Raw genomic sequence first — 19,253 nt, forward strand, 5'->3', positions numbered from 1 at the left:
CAGTCGCTGGAGGTCTAGAGTGAAATAAGTGTTTTTTTTTTCCACCATTGAATTTAAGATAATATATACATAATAGAAGCATTGGATAATAGATACCAATGCTGAAAACAGATATGGAGCACTGGTAACCAAACAGAAGGTGGTGGTGGTGTTGCCCCAGGAAACATCATACCTGACAGCAACGTTTCCAAACAAAAATAAAGACACCATTTTCTCAAAAAACAATGCTTCTAACCCACACATTCAGGCAGCATTGATGCCAAATACATACTGAAAAAATGCCTCTATAACACCACCGGTTCCAAACAAAAAATAAAACATGATACTTACAACTCTACATACTCAGCACCATTTTTCTTAAAAAATAGTGTATTGTTCTCAGCACCAATGACAAACACCTAGTTTGTGTTTCTTTTTGAGAATTACTAAATAAATATTGTAAGCGGCTAATTTTGTTCGGACAATTAAGCGTCAAGACAAGGTGGAGATATATGGCTCCCATAGACTGGGGGAGTAAACACGTGGGCGATTTGGATAGCTCCTGATTTTATGATCGGTTAATATTAGGCCACACAGCTTCTCCAACTCCAACCAAATAAAATAGGTGGGCTGTCTTGAAAATAAAAGCCCAATTAACTGCATTAGTTTGGCTGCATGTTCCATCATCATCAATTCATCACTATCATAGCTAAGGAATAAAGTAGTAATACATGCACGCATTAGACCTGTTTATAATACCCAAAAATATCGCGGTCCGATTCGATATTTGTGGATTTTAATATATAAATTTTATATATTATATTATATATAAATGTGATATATATATATATATAAATTTATTATATATAAAAATTAAAAAGTAATCAAGTTTTTTTTATATTTTAAAAATTAAAACAAAGTTGGATTATATTCAGATCGATGCAAGGTTTTAATGATTGGATCATATTCGGATATTGCTGAAACTGATCCAAATTCAATCCGATTACAGTACTAATATATATATTTTGAGGGAGATTACAACCCTAATGGCTAATTGGCATCCCCTTTTACTGCCATTTTTAAATTAAAAGTTTTTATAATTTTGGGTGGCTGACATCTGTTGAAGATAGCTCCAAAATACAATGTGGAGTATAGGCTGGTGTGGATGGAGCTGGAGTAGTGAAAGCATTGCCATCTGACAAGTGCCGATGTAGCTAATTGTAGTCCAGATCACCTCACTAAAATCCCTTTCAAACTTCAACCTCCTCCCAATATGATCTGACACTGTATATCTCGTATATGGCTGCCATTTTCATGGTGAGATGTGGTGTTGGATTATGTTGGAAGGGTATTCGAACGAAACGTGTTGTGTTGTCACATAACAGGTGATCTGAACGACTGAACCCAGTAAAATGGAAGCTTTACATGCACATTTGTGCGTGCAGTGAGAACATCTCCCCTACTTGTCATGGGGAGCCAATGCACTGTTTGAATGTACTGTGCGGCATTTTTTGTTGGGCGTAGATATGATTTCATTAAATTAAATAGTCCTCTAGTTGACAAAATAAACGAATTTGATTGGTCACATCATCTCTCCATACCCATGTGGCATATCTAATAATAGATCCCCAATCTCCTGTCCACCATAATTCTGCCCATGCCTACCCACAATACATTATCCTATGAATTGGGAACATCTTCCCCTGCATATGCAGAGGATGAAATGTTCTCCATATATGGTTGAGATAAATATGGGCAGAATTCTCGTGGAATCGAGATCCAGACTCCTAATAATAAACCAACCTTATTTACTATATAAAAAATATGGTATTATTAGGAGTCTTGAAGATTTAATTTCTTCCCCTGCATATGCACTTGATCAATCTATGTTCGGTCCATTACTTGAAGATTTAATTTCTTAACTATCACTTCGTTGTCCAAGAAAACTTGCACCAATTGGCATTGTAACTCTATAGTAGCTTCTAAACTGTCTTGCATCGTGCTTGTCACCAGGTTGTTTGATGACAAAGTTGTTGCCTGCGTTGTTTGTGCATTGATCATAAGATCATTCGGTGAATAAAAGATAATGGTTTTTTTGCTGTTGGGCATAGAGATTACATATTTAATTTATCGCAATAGAGGGTGAGACTTGAATCAACAATTATGTCATTTGCTTTGTCCAACAGGCAGGATCTACATTCTTATTTAAGTGAAACTTTTTATTGCGTGCCTTATATAAGAGTACTTGAAATTTGGAGAGAAATCATAATATGAGTTGTAAGGGTGTTCATTATACGGCTCAAATCGTAAAACCAAACTGATTTTGTAGTTTGGTTGGTCTAAATTTATAATGGTTTGGTTCGGTTTTATGAATTTAAAAATACGGTTTAAGGTTTACGGTTTACGGTTTAATTTATTAAATTTTATGAACTAAATCAAACCGTAAACCGTATTAATATAAATATATAATATAATACATATAAATATATCAAATAATTAAATTTTAATTTTTTCTTTTTAATTTCTCTCTCCTCTTTGATATATGAGTTGTAAGGGTGTCATTTGCTTTGTCCACAGTGGCAGTTTTACTTTTGCGAACACCAATGACCGAACACAACTTTATTTTGTTTTGTTTTACTTCGCCGCTGCCGCTAATTGTTGTTGTCAATCAGACATTCGCCGTCTGTCTTTGTGACTGCGGTAAGCTCTCTTTCTCCCTCCCACTCCCTCTCTCTCCCATATTCTCATACAACGAAACTCTTAACTATTCTTGCCAACTCACCGTCGGATAAATTTTAACTGTATTATATTGAAGTAGCCTATGAGTGATTCATTTTGAAATGACCAAAACACTATCTTTTGGATATGTATTCTCTATGCTTAAGAGTTGTGACTTTAAGTAAACATTTTCATGTTATACCACTTTAAACATTCTGCGCCTACGTCTCTCACTAGGCGGAGGCGTGCCTGTCACTTTGGGGACGTGTCACTCGCCCGAGTAAGAAGTACGTCACAACGGCCACCTGCGCAGCCCTGGCAGGTAACGGCTGTGGCAGGGGGGCCAGTGGCGGTTATGCCCAATCTCACAAAGAGCGCCCCTATAAAAGCCCTCAGGGCAAAGGAGAAACTTCTTCTTGAGACCTCCAATCTCTCGAGTATAGGAAAAAAGCGCAACCTCCACTCTTAGCCTTCGTTTTTCCCTTTACTTCCCATACACACTACTAACTTAAGCATCGGAGTATTCCCACCGGGTAAATCCCTGGGAATCTTCCCTTTCATCTTCTCAGGTGTCGTTCGTTGCCAGCAAGGAGCCAGTCAGCAGTCAGTTAGGAGTGCCCGGATCGCGCTACATCATTTGGCGCCGTCTGTGAGAAATGCTTCAAAAGGCCTTTCTCTCTAAACTCTTTCAGTTCCTTCTTCTTCCTTGAAACAATCCAACATTCATGGCTTCCCCTAGCAACGTTGGACGAAGCAAGGAAATGGATAACTCCAGGGAACAACCCCAGCTTCCTACTGTCTGTATCGGACAGTTCACTGTCCCCCTCTTAGCGGACGGAATTCCCAACTTGAACGTGCCTCTCACAATGGCACCTGTCATCGCCCCACTCCCTACTACAGTCAGAACGATGTTCACCGAACCTTCGGTTGTGCCCCTAGTGGCCAGCCCGAACCAGCTAGAGGACTTGATGCAATGCATGATAGCCATGCAGGCCCAAATGCAATAGTTCCAACAACTTCAGCTCTATCAACAGCACGTGCTGCACCAGGTCTCCCAGTACCAGTATCACCAGCAGTTCCCCCAACTGCCCCAACCTCAGCTTCAACAGCCTCAGCACCTGGCCTCGCAGCAAGCCAAGTCTCGCTGCCAGAGCGAACACTCTGGCCGAGGAGAGGCCCCCCAAAATCTCCCAAAAAACCAAGCCTCCCCCCACGATAGACGAAAGAGACCGGCTACCCCGATCTCGCCGCGGGAGGACAGGTTGGGAGGACCCCAACTCGGCAGGTCAACGTCACCTCGACAATCGAAGTTTGGAACCCTGATTCTTGAGAACCGGTTCGAGATCCTAGAAACAGACTCCAAGCAGGCCCCTTCTGTTCGTAGCCATCACCAACAGACTAGGCTACCCCTGGTGCAAACCATTCTGGATAGTGCGGAGGTGAGCAACATGAACGCCGAGCCCGTCAAGAAGTAGAGGCGCCGATGCCGAGCTCACCGATCTGTCACCCACAATTTGCCCGAGCTCATGGGCAAAGAAGAGGTAGGCTCGGCCAAAGCCAAAGCTCCCCTCCTCTCAGTTCTGTCCCCCCTATCTTCCGAACTCCTGGCGGTCCCGATGCCCAAGGATTTCAAGCTCCCCTCTCTCGACAAGTGTGATGGATCGTTGGACCCGAGTGATCATGTAGATGCCTTTCAATCATAGATGCAATTGGCGCGAGCCAGTGAGTCGTGCATGTGCGTGGCCTTCTCCACTACGTTTAGGGGAGCGGCCCGCACATGGTACCGGAACTTGGCACCCGGGTCGATAAGAAGTTGGGCGCAGTTCGCACAAGCCTTCACGTCCCACTTTGTCACCAGCAAGCAATGTCCGCAAACTGAAGAAAGCATCTTCAACGTAGCACAAAGGGAGGGAGAGTCCACCAGGAGCTATATCAAGCGGTTCAACGATGCTTGTATGTAGATACCGCGCCTGGATCCCGCCATACGCCTTGCAGCAACCAAGAAGGGCATGAAGCACAAAGAGTTCAAGTGGCACATGGTCGTCAACCAACCCGCGACCATAACTAAGTTTCTAAAACTTGCGGATAAGTTCATAACCACCGAAGAGGAGATCAACCAGAAGGGTGAGGGCACACCCAAAAAAAGAAAGAGAGAAGGAGAACCTTTCAGTCAAGAGGACACCCGAAGAAAAAAGGAAACAGCTCGGGGTGCAAAGCCGGGTCAGCCGTTCCGAGCTCCTGCTCCGGACCGAGCTGATTACACTCCATTGAATGCGTAGCGGGCCAAAATTCTGATGGCAATCAAGGATGCCCCGTATGTGAAGTGACCACCCCGTCTGAGGGGGAATCCCAATGATATGAATAAGAATCTGTATTGCAGCTTTCACAAAGACCACATTCACAGTACCGAGAGTTGTAAAACCTCCGCGACGAGATAGAGGAGCTCATCTGTCGCGGATATTTGAGAAACTTTGTACAAAATAATAATAATAATAATAATAATAATAATAATAATAGAACAGGTCGGCAAGGGGAGAACAGTAAAGACGCTCCCGAGTCCAGCAGCAGGCCAGTCGAACAATCGCAGAGGCAGCTTCCAAAGGAGAGGCCAGTTCGGGGGACCATCCACATGATAGTGGGAGGTTCAATCGTTGTGGGTTGCACTTCAGCGACAGCTCGGACGTCGGTTCGTGAGGTCACCCGGGAGGAGCATAACCCCCCCAAAGCAGCCAAGAACAGAAGAGTCGATTTTCCTCACAAAAGACGATGCGCAAGGGGTCCATTACCCCCACGACGACACGCTCGTGATAAAGCTAAGAATCAACGACTTCGAGGTCAGGCGCGTACTTGTCGACTCAGGCAGCTCGGCCAACATAATTTTCAAAGCTGCGTTTGACCCGCTCCAGTTGCAGAGAAGCGACTTGAAGCCCTCAGACACTCCTTCGGTAGGCTTCAGCGGAGAAGAAGTCCGGCCCCTTGGGAAAGTAACAATACCTGTAGAGGTCGGCACGTGGCCTTGTGTGGTTAGATTCGAGCACAACTTCTTGGTGGTAGTGACCCCCTCGCCCTACAATGCCATAGTAGGTCGGCCGATCACCCATGTCCTACGGGCAGTGGTCTCCACTTACCATTTGGCTATGAAGTTCCCAACAGACTTCGGGGTGGGAGTAGCGCGGGGCGACCAGCTTAAGTCCCGCAAGTGCTACGTTGCCGCCCTAAAGGGGAAAACCAAGGTAGTCGATGACTTTGAACTAGAGCGACCCACGGAGCAAGGAGAACAGCGAGCCGTGCCCACGAAAGAAACGGTCGCAGTCCCGACCTTGACAGCAGACCTAGCTCGGTTGCTGTAGATCGGCGCTTCCGTCCAGGAGCCCTTACGATCCGAACTGGTAAGTTTTTTACTTCAAAACTTAGATATTTTTGCATGGTCCGCGGTAGAAATGCCTGATATAGACCCAAGACTCATAACTCACAAGCTGAACATTGATCCTGTAGTTAGGCCCGTTAGATAGAAGAAATGCAACCTAGCCCCGAAATGGTGGAAAGCGGTCGACGAAGAAGTCGAGAAGCTCCTCGTAGCAGACTTCATAAGAAAAGTCCAATACCCGAGCTGGGTAGACAACCCCGTCTTGGTAAAGAAGGCCAACGGCAAGTGGCGCATGTGCGTCGACTACACCGACCTAAACCCGGCTTGCCCGAAAGACTACTTCTCGCTCCCCCGAATCGACTGTCTGGTGGACGCAACCTCAGGGCATGAGTTGCTAAGTTTCTTGGACTCCTATTCGGGATATAACCAGATCAAGATGGACCCGACAGATGAAGAAAAGACTGCCTTCATGAATTAATACAAGACTTGCGTTCTGTTTTTGAAATTTTGCATAAGTTTAATATGAGATTGAATCCAAACAAGTGTGTATTCGGTGTAACCTTGAGTAAGTTCGTAGGATACATCGTTAACCAACATGGCATTGAAGCCAAATCGGATAAGATTAAGGCCATTTTGGACATGAAACCACCCCGAAAGCTGAAGGAAGTTTAGAGGTTGAATGGGCGCATAGCCGCCCTAAGCCATTTCATGTCTAAATCGACAGATCGTTGTCTGTCGTTCTTTAAGACAATAAAGAGCAAAGAGTTTGAATGGACCCAAGATTGCCAGCTCGCGTTCGACGAGCACAAAGAATACCTTACTAGCGTGTCGACCTTAACCCGGCCCGATGAGGGCGATGTTTTAGAACTCTACCTCTCGGCGAGCGACGAGGTGGTCAGTTCGGTACTAATAAAGGAAGTAGATCGGGTCCAACGACCCATCTATTATGTTAGTAAAGTATTGCAGGGAGCAGAAACGAGATACCCGGAGATGGAAAAGCTAGCATACGCATTGATAATTGCAGCTCGGAAGCTCCGCTTGTACTTCCAAGCTCATACTGTTATCATCCTTACCGACAAACCTCTGAGGCAAGTATTGCTTAAGCCCGAGGTCTCCGGTCGGTTGACGAAGTGGGCCATTGAGTTCAGCGAGTACGACCTCCAGTACAAGCCATGAATTGCCATTAAGGCCCAAGCCTTAGCAGATTTCATAGTCAAATGCACATTCAGCTCTAAAGTTCCCAGTCAGGTTGAGCGCGAGGCTCCCACCTCAGGTGTGCCTGAAGCTCCCGGATTGGTCGAGTCCAAACCTCGTGAAGTAGTAGCCAGTGTGGCACCTCTCCTAGCTCGGCCAACCGCGAGCTGGGATGAGGAGCCCTGGATCCTTCACGTAGATGGCTCCTCGAACCAACAGGGCAGCGGTGCCGGAATAGTTCTGCACGGCCCAAGCGGCATGAAACTGGAGTACACGCTACGCTTCGAGTTCGAGGCATCTAACAATGAAGCTGAATTCGAGACGTTGATAGCCAGACTAGCCTTAGCCAAAGAAGTGAAAGTCAAGCACATCGTTATCTATAGCGACTCCCAGCTCGTGGTCAACCAGGTCACGGACGAATATGAAGCTCGCGAGCAGACCATGGTCGCCTACTTAGCCAAAGTTAGAGAGGCCTTGCTCAACTTCCAGTCACACTTCATCAGACGGATCCCGAGGCCAGAGAACGCCAAGGCCAATGCCCTATCCAAGTTAGCCACCGCTAGCGACATCACCATGAGAAACATGTACATAGAAGACCTATCTCGGCCTAGTATTCTCGGGGGGCAGAGGAGGTCACTCCTATCATTCGAGCAGAGCCAAGCTAGATTGACCCACTCATGAGCTTCTTGTTACACGGGACCCTCCCTGCAGATAAATACGTGATGATAGACGAGCGGTTATACAGAAGATCCTACACGCACCCCTACCTGCGTTGCTTGCGACCTACCGAAGTCGAGCTCGTACTCCGCGACACTCATGAGGGTCTGTGCGGCGGACACTTGGGGGGCAGGGCCCTTGCCCAGAAAGCGCTTCGGCAAGGGCATTATTGGCCTACAATGAAGGCAGACACCATTGAACTCATTAGAAAATGTGACAAATGTCAAAGACATGCCAATATTTACCACCAACCCGCTGTCGACCTCAAGTATCTCCCAGCCCATGGCCCTTTGCGCAGTGGGGCATCGATCTACTCGAGCCATTCCCGCTAGCAACGGGTGGAAGAAAGTTCTTAGTAGTGGTGGTGGACTATTTTACCAAGTGGGTAGAAGCCAAGCCCCTCGTGACGATCACAACCCGAAATGTCCAAAACTTCTTTCGGAAGAACATCGTATGTCGCTTCAGACTACCTCGGGTATTGATTTCCGATAATGGCAAACAGTTCGAGGACATTGAATTTCAAGATTGGTGCCGAGACATGGGAATCCAACAAAACTTTACTTCAGTCACACACCCTCAAGCAAACGGTCAGGCAGAAGTCACGAATAGAGCCATCCTCCGCGGACTAAAGGCACAGCTGGACCGAGCTAAACGATTGTGGGCAGATGAACTACCCAGTGTCCTATGGGCCTACCGAACCACGGAGAAGACCGCCATGGGAGAAACACCCTTCAATCTCACCTATGGCACTGAAGCAATGATTCCCAAAGAGATCAAAGTACCTACGTTGTGCCTGGAAGCATATAGTGATCAAACAAACGAAAATGAGCTATATACCAACCTCGACCTACTCGACGAAGTAAGGGACCTCGTGTACACTAGGACCGCAACCTACCAACAGAGAGTAGCTCGGTACTATAACGCCAGGGTCAAGAAGCGAAACCTCTATGTTGGCGACCTGGCCCTTCGTAAAGTTATGGTGCCTGAGCCCAATGCTGGCAAGCTCGGGTCCAACTGGGAAGGTCCTTACCGAGTGAAACGGGTGCTCGGGGAAGGAACATATGAGCTCAAGACCCTCAAAGGGAAACAAGTACCTCGAGCATGGAATATTGTCAACCTGAGGCAATATTATCTGTAAAAATCAAGCGAACTACGGGTCCCTTCCAAAGCCTAAGGGCCAGAAGACCGAGCTAACATGACCTCGGCACAAGAAGACCCCAACTGCCACTTCGACCTGGGAGAAATCCAGGAGCGGACTACGGGTCCCTTCCAAAGCCTAAGGGCCAGAAGACTAAGCTAACATGACCTCGGCACTAGAAGACCCCAACTACCACTTCGGCCTGGGAGAAATCCAGGAGCGGACTACGGGTCCCTCCCAAAGCCTAAGGGCCAGAATACCGGGCTAATATGACCTCGGCACAATAGGACCCAACCGCCTCTATGGCATGGGCAAACTCCGCGAGCGGGCCACAAGCCACTCCTTCAGCCCAAGGGCCAAAACACCGAGCTAACAAAGATCTCGGCGTGAAGAAAGACACTTCAGTGGCGAAGGCAAGGTATGAAATATCAAAAGCATAAGCAGCTCGAGTTTAAACCCTGCGAAGCATAGCTAATTCCGATACGTTGGTTGAACTGAGGAATAGCCAACCAATGCTTAGCTCGGACATACGTTGTAATCACTCTGTGGTATACCACAGGGGCCTTAAACATGACAAATCGGGATAACGCCTACCGAAGAGCCCTACTTCAAGTATGTAACTTTAACAGCTCAAATGATGAGATTGCTTTAGTAAAAATAAAGGGAGTTCATCATACTCAGAAGAAGGAAGAAACTTTCATTGTCAAAAAAAAAAACAACAATAAAGAAAATAACAAGTGCAGTAACCGAGCTAAACAGCTCGGGAAAGGTTTGATCATCATAGGGCACAACCGCCCAACTGATAACTTGTGAAAGACCGGGTTTACGGCACCCGGAAGCTGCAGAAGCCTTGAGAAATGCCACCTCAAGGATCCGCCTCCTCATCCTCTGGAGAATCAGGCTGCTCTTCATCCGCTTGGTCCGCTGTCTCAGGAGACAGACCCTTCATAGTAATGCCGACGTGGTTGAGCCCGGAGAACTTCTTTCGAACCAGCCACTAGCAGAGCTTAAACCCTGAGTGGCACGAACCCGAACCATACTTCGCCTGGAGATCATGAAATTCCTGGGAGTCTTTAAGATTCCAGACCGCTTTCTCTCGCTCAGCCTCCACCATTTGATCAAAGTTTCGGGTCCGATTCAGAAGATTGGACTCCAAGTCTCGCACCTGCTGCCTGAGAATCTCCCTCTCCCCCGCCATCATCGACGATTCATCCCTATAGCGTGTGCTCTCTTCAGTAAGCCGAGCGATTTGAGCCTCCTGGTCATGGACGAACAGCTCCTGAGACTCGCTCCCCTTGCGGGTGTGATGGAGCTTGCCCGGATCCGGTCGAGCTCGACCTGGAGCTTCTGGTTGGCAGCACGCTGGTCGAGGGCATCGACGCGATGGATGTGCGTTTGGAGAGCCATGGCATGGAAGAAGATAGGGCCCGAGGGAGCCTCCTATTTATAGCCCCCGTCCTTTCAAACTGACGCCCCGGATCAAAGCAGATGCAACGGTCCACAAACATCTTGACCGCACGCCTTCTGAAAACCGGAGGCGGTTGGTGGCACATCTTCCACAATTATGGTATTCACAGCCGCACGATGTTCGGAATTGAAGGCCACCTCAGCACGTTTTTAGAATCTGAAAAGTCAGGGAAGTCAAAAGATCTCTTGATTCCTGCAAATGCATTTAATGGGGGTAGTCAATCAAGTTTGAATTTTGGTCAAATCAGTCCATCGCGCTTCATAAACTCCCCGCACTAAGGTGATACTCTTAGCCGGAGGAGTGGGGGGGCAATTGATGAAGGATGATTTAACCCGATCTATGAAACGGCGACACGTGGACACTGACCCGACGTAAGTATAGCTTAGCATTGCGGCCCAGTACAGCTAAGTAACAGGCCCATAAAGCAGCTCGCCACATCATATTGCGCAAAAAGAGGAGCTTGCCACGACGCAAGCTCTGGGTTCCCCGAGCTACCCCAAAGGGATATTCCGAGGCAACTTCAGCTCGCAAGCTAAGAAAGCTAGCTCGCCCGAGCTCCCAAGCAGACAAGTCATCCCGAGGACTAATTCTACTAAAGGTACTCCTGAAGTATTTCAAGGTCACTACAAAGTAGCTCGCGAGTGGGCCGCACGAGCATTCCACAGGAAGCTTCTATCTGACAGACCGTACCAATTAGACTGCGCCATATCCCTTACTGACGGCATAGTCCTTGTCCTTTCGATAGTTTGCACCCACGTCTGTCAGTAGGCGGATGCGTGCCTGTCACTTTGGGGACGTGTCACTCGTCTGGGTAAGGAGTATGTCACAACGGCCACCTGTGCAGCCCTGGCAGGTAACGGCTGTGGCAGGGGGCCCAGTTGTGACGGTCTGACACAGGCTTAGCCTTGTCTATGCTTGGCAGGCTTACGTTGGGGACATGCCCGTCATTTTTGCCTATAAGATTTTTGGGAGAACTGATGTCATCAACAAGCAGACCACCAGAAGCTTAATGTACTCTTTGAGGAGGGGTGGTCGACCTCCTTGGGTGCCTAACCTTGGCACTCCTAGACCTTCATACCCTTGCGGGGCGGCCCTGGTTAATAGCTAGCATGGCTACCAGGGTTCCTCATGGGCGCACACTTGCTCATGGGGACAGTGTTGGACCGACACTGCGCTGCTGATACTCAAGGGAGGCTTGGCATGCGGGCTTGGCTCAAGCACGTCCCTTCACCACGACAGTCCCTTGCCCAAGCTGAGTAAGCTACCCCGTTGCCCTTGGCGCACATGTGCGTTTCGGCCCAAGCGGTTGCCTATCATCATGGCACACAAGTACCTGTCATCATCGGCATACAGGAGACCCATCACATCGGTGTCAAGTCACCTCATCGGCGCATGGTCGCCTTGCATTATGGTTGTCCCCCTTTAGCACATAAGCAACACCTCCCATGGACCAGTCTGAGCCAGGAGAGTGCCCCGGCCATTGGACTTGAGGTCATGATCCAGTGCTACTGACTTTGGTGGAGCCATCCCATCGGGCAACTCCTAGCCTCTATGCGTTATAAAGGCTTGTTCTGGCCTGCCTTGGCCAGGATGCCACACGGGTTCTTACGCTATGGAACTACCCCGTGACAGTTGGTATCAGAGCAGGAGCTCCTACACACACTCTGTACCTTATCTTCGTCCCTACATCAACAACATGAAGAGCAACTGTGGCATTGTCGATGACACACCACATGGGCGGCCTCAAGCCCACGACACTGATGAAGCTCCACTTGACGAACCTACCAAGTCACAAGCCCAAAGGGTCGTACAACCAAAGCTAGCAAGCACGACAAATCAGTCGACCAACTAGCTACCGTGGACATGCGCCTCCTACATTGTGAGGTGACAGTGGGAGAAACCTGAGATCGGGTTGATGAACTCCACCTCAACCCAGAGACAGTTGAGAATGCAGTGGTGGAACTAGTAGGACGTTTCAATGGCACCTTCATAGACATGAACACCACCATTCAGAATTCGGGAGCTGGGCCTTCCCAAAGCAGCCTATAGGGCTTGCTAGACAGATTTCAAGCGCAATTAGATGAGATGAGAGATGAGATGACTCTCCTAAAGAGGGCAGTGGACAACGCACCTAGCACTCCCTCCACCCTAGCTTCCATGAACATCAAGATCCGAGAGCCAACACCTTACTCGGGTGCTCGGGATGCTAGGGAGCTTGACAACTTCTTGTTGTCACGGGGCTAATTGATGAGGCCCCGTGCGGCGCTCGATGGGGTCAAGAAAGCCTACAAATGCATGCAACAACGCACAAAAGGCAATAAGAAAGCACACAAATTAGACAAAAGGCAACTTGTATTGCATTAATCTGTGGTAAGCGCAAGCACACAGTACAGTGTCGAGGGGATCTTGTGCTTAACCTTTACATGCTTATGAGCTCACTCGACTACCTACCTCCCCTCAAAGATTACGTTAAGCTTTTGGGGGAGTGACATTAAGAAACATCAAAAAGGTGAAAAAACATACTACAATATTACAATAGTGCCATTGGCAATCTCCCATACAAAAGTACATGCATAGCCCACCCATGACACACACTTGGACACTGGAGTGGTTGTTATAGGCACGATGGATGGCACTTGATGGCGCGGCAGAGAGAACACTTGTTATTGTCTCCCCCACTCAATTCAGTCTTCGTCCTCGAAGACTAGCTTTTACTTGAGGCTCTGATCTGCTGTTGATGAAGGAAGGCTCTTCAGCTGCTCCACGAAGTTTATCTTTTCCAAGGCCCAGGCATGATGATGGGTGGAAGTCTTCAATGTGTTCTGGATGGCAGGAAAACCTATGGCTAGTCTCTACGGTAAGTCCTTGCCTGGCTGCTTCAAGGTAGGATTTTGGTTGCTCTAGCTTGGTGTTTGGAAGGTTTGTGGCCAGGGCTAGGTCAAAATGATATTTTGGATTGTTAGGGTGTTGGTTCCCATTTATTTTTCCCCAAGGTTGACTCACAACGCTACTACTGGATTTAGCATTGGGGATGATGTAAAGGTGGTCCCTAAATGGCTTGGGTGGCACTCACTCTCTCCGTTGGTTGTGGTAGTAGATGTGGGCTAGGTTTGACACGACCTTGGGTTTTCTGTTGGGCCCATCAGTTGCAGGTGCTTGCGGCTTCTGCTACGAAGTCGGCTTCCGTTGATGTGGTTGGTGTTGAAGCTGATGCTAATGCCGATGTTGGTGTTGACTTGGGCGCTGGCATTGGCGTTGGCGCTGGAAATGGAACCGTCTTGGGGGTGACTTCTTCCTGGTGATGACATCCCAACCAGTTCCAGTATCGATGTGAGGTACTTGACAGGGGTTCTTCCTTGTTGGCGTGGCGCTATCTTCATGGTTGCTGGTTTCTTGGTACAACTGTAAGGCTGAAAGCTGTTTCCCAAGTATCTGCACGGCTGATGAGACAGGAACCATGCAAGGGGAGTGTTCGTCCAGAATAAGCAAGCTGTTGATGTGTGGCATAAGTGCTGCTTCCGCCTGCTTGAGGAACTCCACTCCAAGAACAACCTGAAAATCATCCAAGGGAACCACAGATAGATTGATGGGTCCTTTCCATGGTCCAACTCGGAGTTCTACTCCACGGGCCGTGCCCTCTACTGCTTTGGCCCCGGAGTTGATAGCCTTGACCCGTCCTATTTGTTTGGTGATGGTCAAGCCGAGTCGCTTGGCCTCTGCAAGCGAAATGAAGTTGTGGGTGGCCCCAGTGTCCACCAAGGCTTGGGTCAGCCTCCCGCCGAGGGTGATATCTACATAACTCAGCCCCTTGTGGGCTGCTTGGATGTGGCCTCTTTCTTGACCATGGCGTTGATGAGTTGGAGGGCGCCTACTCTTGGCGCCACGGTGGGTTTCTCCTCATCGCTCTCTTCACTATCACTGAGTTTGGCGATGAGGGCAGTTATTTTCTTTCGGGTTGGACAGTCACTCGTCCAATGCTTCCCGTTGCAAAGGTAATAAGGCACAGGAGGAGGTCTCCTAGTGGCTTGGTGGCCCTGATGGCATGGGCCTCCTTGTGGCTTCTTCCCTTGTTGGTAATTGTAGGGCTTGTCCGCAAGCACTGGTTTCCCTTTTGTAGAGGTTGATTGTTCATCACCCCCACTCAAAGTCGTGGTACATGGGCTGGATGGTCTTTGCACATCTTCCTTAGGTGTTCTCAGATCAACAAGCTACTCAACTACGGCCATGGCGGTGGCAAGGTCCTCAACCCCACGTCGCTGGAGCTCGAGCTCGGCGCATGGCTTGAGACCATCCATAAAATTGAACAGAAGATCCTTGTCTGACATGTCAGTGATCTCCAGCGTCAAGGCCGAAAACTCCTTGACATAGTCATGTAGTGATTCTTGATGTCTGAGATTCTTCATTCTCCGGCACGCCAGGTACTCAACATTTTTCTAGGTAGAACTATCGCTTGATCTCACGCTTGAATCCAACCCAGGTGTCGATAGTGTGGGTTCCACGTTCAATGTCTTGGCAACACCTACGCCACCATAACATTGCGATATCAGTTAAATACATAGCAGCTGTATGTACCTGAGTTTGGTTGTCAATGATGCCAGTGGCGGAGAAATATTGCTCCAATTGCCACAATGTAACAAGTGTTCTCTCTGCTACGCCATCAAGTGCCATCCATCGTGCCTATAACAACCACTCCAGTGTCCAAGTGTGTGTCATGGGTGGGCTATGCATGTACTTTTGTATGGGAGATTGCCAATGGCACTATTGTAATATTGTAGTATGCTTTTTCACCTTTTTGATGTTTCTTAATGTCACTCCCCCAAAAGCTTAACATACTCTTTGAGGGGAGGTAGGTAGTCGAGTGAGCTCATAAGCGTGTAAAGGTTAAGCACGAGATCCCCTCGACACTGTACTTTGTGCTTGTACTTACCACAGATTAATGCAATATAAATTGCCTTTTGTCTAATTTGTGTGCTTTCTTGTTGTCTTTTGTGTGTTGTTGCATGCATTTGTAGGCTTTCTCGAACCCATCGAGCACCGCACGGGACCTCATCGATTAGCCCCGTGACAGTTGGTATCAGAGCAAGTTGGCCAATTGCAGCCGCAGTTGGTTTTCAGCAGATTAGCCCAGAGCCAGTTGAAGCGGTCATTTCGACAAGCAGCATTTTGTGGGGTGCGGTCCCTAGGCACTTCCACCCTGGATCGAGCAGAATTCAGATCAGGCCTGGAAAGAGGCCATTTCAGTGTTCGTGTCCCCATTCCAATGACACTAAAACAGCTTCCCTTGCGGGGGCAGACGCATTGGTTGTTGTCTTCATGTGGGGGCAGACGCGTGAGCCTTGATAGGGATGTGGGTACACTGTTTGAGCAGATTGCTTATCTGGCCTAGCAAGAGGCCATTCATTGGTCGCGTTCCCATTCCAATGACCCTAAAACAACTTCCCTTGCGGGTGCAGACGCATTGGTTGTTGTCCTCATGCGGGGGCAGACGCGTGGGCCTTGTTAGGAATGTGGTTACCCTGGTCGTTGGAGCATGGCGGCCCTACACTGGCAAAGTATCAGGTGGACATGCTCAGTTTTCAGGTTGAACACTTGCAGCAGTAGAAGCTCATCACAAGGCGAGTGCATGTTCGGCAACTCATGGGTAAAAGTTGCCACACTCGCATAGATTGCGGTCAGGTCTCCTTGAGGCAGCAGCAGTGGGGCCCCCTCGGAGTGAAGATGTAGCCCGAGTCGGCGAGGCGAAGTGTAGTTTCGAGGGCCAAGAGAGCATAAGCCATGGCTAGGTTTGAGTAACCCACACAGGGCGAGGTGAAGTCTGTAGGCCAACATGGTGAAAGGGTACCCAAGTCATCACCAACATGAGGAGTAGACCTATCAGCGTGTTCGGTAGCATCACTGAAAAGCTACCAAGAAGACAGTTGAAACTTGAGGTAAGATGATACATGGGGCGGACCTCCGCGAAGCACCACACACATTTCTTCGAGGGCCCTTCTTTCACAATTCAACGGCATAGCCATTGCGCAGTTTGAGTAACCTCAACATTGAAGGGGTGAAGTCCAGGCAGGCCGGCATGGTGAAATGGTTCCGTCCCCATAAATGGATACCAACATAGGCGAGACCCGTTGACCAGGTGAGCCAGGAACTGGTGGAGAAGTGGATGGCGCGAGACATAGACGTGCATTCACGTGAAGACCATTGTCGAGGTCGACAATGGATTGAGTGGGGGAGCCTGTGACGGTCTGACACAAGCTTAGCCTTGCTTACGCTTGGCAGGATTACGTTAGGGACATGCCCATCATTTTCGCCTGTAAGATTTTTGGGAGAACTGATGTCATCTTCAGGTAGACCACCAGAAGCTTAATGTACTCTTTGAGGAGGGGTGGTCGACCTCCTTGGGTGCCTAACCTTGGCACTCCTAGACCTTCATCCCCTTGTGGGGCAGCCCTGGTTAACGGCTAGCATGACTACCAGGGTTCCTCTTGGACGCACACTTGCTCATGGGGACAGTGTTGGACCGGCACTGCGCTGCCGATACTCAAGGGAGGCTTGGCATGCGGGCTTGGCTCAAGCACGCCCCTTCACCAAGCCAGTCCCTTGCCTAAGCTGAGTGAGCTACCCCATTGCCCTTGGCGCACGGGTGTCTTTCGGCCCAAGCGGTTGCCTATCATCATGGCACACAGGTGCCTGTCATCATTAGCATACAGGAGACCCATCACATCGGTGCCAAGTTACCTCATCGGCGCATGGTCGCCTTGCATTATGGTTGTCCCCCTTTAGCACATAAGCGGCGCCTCCCATGGACCGGTCTGAGCCAGGAGAGTGCCCCGGCCATTGGACTTGAGGTCATGATCCAGTGCTACTGACTTTGGTGGAGCCATCCCATCGGGCAACTCCTAGCCTCTATGCGTTATAAAGGCTTGTTCTGGCATGCCTTGGCCAGGACACCGCACGGGTTCTTACGCTGTAGAACTTACCCCGTGACACAGTGGCGGTTATGCCCGATCTCACAAAGAGCACCCTTATAAAAGCCCTCAGGGCAAAGGAGAAACTTCTTCTTGAGACCTCCAATCTCTTGAGTATAGGAAAAAAGCACGACCTCCACTCTTAGCCTTCGTTTTTCCCTTTACTTTCCATACACAGTACTAACTTAAGCATCAGAGTATTTCCATCGGGTAAATCCCCGAGAATCTTCCCTTTCATTTTCTCAGGTGCTGTTTATTACCAGCAAGGAGCCAATCAGCAGTCAGTTAGGAGTGTCCGGATCGTGCTACATCAATGGTGTTATTTAGTTATTCTCCTATTAATATTGTCGTATTGATATTTATGTTATTTTTGTTTTGTTAATCAATTTTTTTTTTCTAAACTAGTTTTGTAGTCCAAGTGAAGCATAAAGTGGTGTAAAGTCTCTAAACCATATTAGAAACCGTATCAAACTATAATAAAATGATTTGGTTTGATTTAATTTTTATGTTGTTAATTTGATACGAAAAATTCTTCAAACCGGACGCAAACACCCTTACTGAATTATGCATTAAGAGAAGAGATTGTCCAAATTGCTAAAACCATTCCAAAAGTGATGAACACACCCACATGGAGGTTATCTACTTATCTTATCGATCGGGCCAGTTGGGTTCCCCGTAAACATGACACACCTTCGTTCTACCACATGGAGGTTGCCAGCAATTTTATTATCTACAATATTACTCCACATGCACAGAAGCGTGGCGTTTACTGGTAACCATCCATCAGCTAAAGTGGCTCTTTGGATTACCTTTGTAATGTTTAAAAAACTATGTAACGGAGTTCTCCCAAACAAGAAGAAAGAAGAATAAACCATATAGCGCTGTTTCCTTGCGTGTGCACTTGTTCACATCACAAATACTACCATGCATGTCTACGAAGCAATGTGGCAAAGGCCCCCTTGGCGTGTGCACTGTGTAGTGCCTATCAGGAGTAGGAAATTGAAAACAAAAATATGATACAATTTTGTAGTTATTTAAAAAACAAATTAAAATCAATCATGTTGTCCAACACCCCCTTAATTAAATCTCTTGATAAATAATAAAGAATGCATGTTTCTTTACATAAAAAACAACTTTTAGGAGGTGTTCAACAATTTAGGTTGTGTTTGGTTTGTAGTTGAAATTAGATTTAGAATGAGAATGGAAATCTTCCAGAATTGATATCAAAATGGTTTGTTCATTGAAATCAAAATCAGAATTGACTAAAAACAAATTCTTGTTCTCAAAGGATAAATGGGAATTAGATTCTAATTCGCCCAACCGAATGGTTGGATGATTCTAATTCTGACTCTAGGTCCTTCCGGGCTACGGCAACTTAAAAAGTATAGCACCACAATCCAGCTCGAACAAACCCAGATCCAAAACTATCTTAGAGTTTGTTTGGTTTGAGGGAATAGGACCCTGGAATCGAAATTGGGATGGGTCAAACAGTTTTCGGATGTTTGGTCGATAGGAATGGGAATGAGTAGGTGGAATGTAATTCCTCATATGGGGAAATGACCATTCCCTCCCTCTCCCCCGGAATGCCATTCCCATTCCGCTATTTAGGTTTTTTTGTACTAATGGCAAACGCTTATTTCAGAGTTTTTTTTTTTGGAAAAAATTCTGATCTCTTTGCATTTAGCACCGAGATAGATACATAAATGCATT

The sequence above is a fragment of the Nelumbo lutea genome, chromosome 5, assembly GCF_056320005.1.
Source record: "Nelumbo lutea isolate HS-2025 chromosome 5, American lotus-T2T, whole genome shotgun sequence".
Taxonomy (NCBI): domain Eukaryota; kingdom Viridiplantae; phylum Streptophyta; class Magnoliopsida; order Proteales; family Nelumbonaceae; genus Nelumbo; species Nelumbo lutea.